This window comes from Canis lupus, chromosome 12 (genome assembly GCF_048164855.1).
Source record: "Canis lupus baileyi chromosome 12, mCanLup2.hap1, whole genome shotgun sequence".
Lineage (NCBI taxonomy): Eukaryota > Metazoa > Chordata > Mammalia > Carnivora > Canidae > Canis > Canis lupus.
Window position 1 is genome coordinate 42,150,374 of NC_132849.1, and position 2,349 is coordinate 42,152,722.

Sequence of the window (2,349 nt, forward strand, 5' to 3'; positions counted from 1 at the left end):
AGAATGGCTATGTTAATATCAGACAAAGTAGACATTAGGACCAATGTCACCAAGTATAAACAGAGACATTTCACAATGACAAAGAATTCCATTCATCCAGTAGATATAACAATCTTAAATGTGTATGTACCCAATAACAAAGCTTAATATACATGAAGCAAAAACTGACAGAACTGAAGGAAAAACATTTATAGTTAAATAGTTGAACAGACTTCTTTCAATAATTGATAGGATAAGTAGACACAAAAAGTAGAAAACCTGAACAACACTGTCAGGCTACTTGGCCTAACTGATATATATATTTTTTAAGATTTCTTTATTTATTTGAGAGAGAAAGAGAGAACATGAGTGGGAGGGGTAGAGTGAGATGGAGAGAGAGAATCTCAAGCTGACTCCACACTAGGGGGAGCCCAATACAGGGGTCAATCTCACGACCTTGACATCATAACCTTGAGATCATGACCTGAGCTAAAACCAAGAGTTGGGCACTTAACTAACTGTGCCACCCAGGTGCCCCAGCCTAACTGATATTTATAGAACACTCTACCCAACAATAGCAAACACCCATTCTTTTTAAGTGCACAAGAAACATTGAGATAGATAGGCTGTGTTCTGGGCTATAAAAATAAAAATCCCCAATAAATATAAAGAATTAAGTCATACAGAGGATGTTCTCTTACCACAACAGAATTAAGTTAGAAAATAATAATAGAAAAAATCCTCAGGAAATCCCCAAATAGCTGGAAATTAAAAATCACATGTCTAGAGGGTTAACGAGGTGGAAGAACGAGTGAGTGACCTAGAAGACAAGTTGATAGCAAAGAGGGAAACTGAGGAAAAAAGAGACAAACAATTAAAAGACCATGAAGATAGATTAAGGGAAATAAACGACAGCCTGAGGAAGAAAAACCTACGTTTAATTGGGGTTCCCGAGGGCGCCGAAAGGGACAGAGGGCCAGAATATGTATTTGAACAAATTCTAGCTGAAAACTTTCCTAATCTGGGAAGGGAAACAGGCATTCAGATCCAGGAAATAGAGAGATCCCCCCCTAAAATCAATAAAAACCGTTCAACACCTCGACATTTAATTGTGAAGCTTGCAAATTCCAAAGATAAGGAGAAGATCCTTAAAGCAGCAAGAGACAAGAAATCCCTGACTTTTATGGGGAGGAGTATTAGGGTAACAGCAGACCTCTCCACAGAGACCTGGCAGGCCAGAAAGGGCTGGCAGGATATATTCAGGGTCCTCAATGAGAAGAACATGCAACCAAGAATACTTTATCCAGCAAGGCTCTCATTCAAAATGGAAGGAGAGATAAAGAGCTTCCAAGACAGGCAGCAACTAAAAGAATATGTGACCTCCAAACCAGCTCTGCAAGAAATTTTAAGGGGGCCTCTTAAAATTCCCCTTTAAGAAGAAGTTCAGTGGAACAGTCCACAAAAACAAAGACTGAATAGATATCATGATGACACTAAACTCATATCTCTCAATAGTAACTCTGAATGTGAACGGGCTTAATGACCCCATCAAAAGGCGCAGGGTTTCAGACTGGATAAAAAAGCAGGACCCATCTATTTGCTGTCTACAAGAGACTCATTTTAGACAGAAGGACACCTACAGCCTGAAAATAAAAGGTTGGAGAACCATTTACCATTCGAATGGTCCTCAAAAGAAAGCAGGGGTAGCCATCCTTATATCAGATAAACTAAAATTTACCCCAAAGACTGTAGTGAGAGATGAAGAGGGACACTATATCATACTTAAAGGATCTATTCAACAAGAGGACTTAACAATCCTCAATATATATGCTCCGAATGTGGGAGCTGCCAAATATATAAATCAATTATTAACCAAAGTGAAGAAATACTTAGATAATAATACACTTATACTTGGTGACTTCAATCTAGCTCTTTCTATACTCGATAGGTCTTCTAAGCAAAACATCTCCAAAGAAACGAGAGCTTTAAATGATACACTGGACCAGATGGATTTCACAGATATCTACAGAACTTTACATCCAAACTCAACTGAATACACATTCTTCTCAAGCGCACATGGAACTTTCTCCAGAATAGACCACATATTGGGTCACAAATCGGGTCTGAACCGATACCAAAAGATTGGGATTGTCCCCTGCATATTCTCGGACCATAATGCCTTGAAATTAGAACTAAATCACAACAAGAAGTTTGGAAGGACCTCAAACACATGGAGGTTAAGGACCATCCTGCTAAAAGATAAAAGGGTCAACCAGGAAATTAAGGAAGAATTAAAAAGATTCATGGAAACTAATGAGAATGAAGATACAACCGTTCAAAATCTTTGGGATGCAGCAAAAGCAGTCCTAA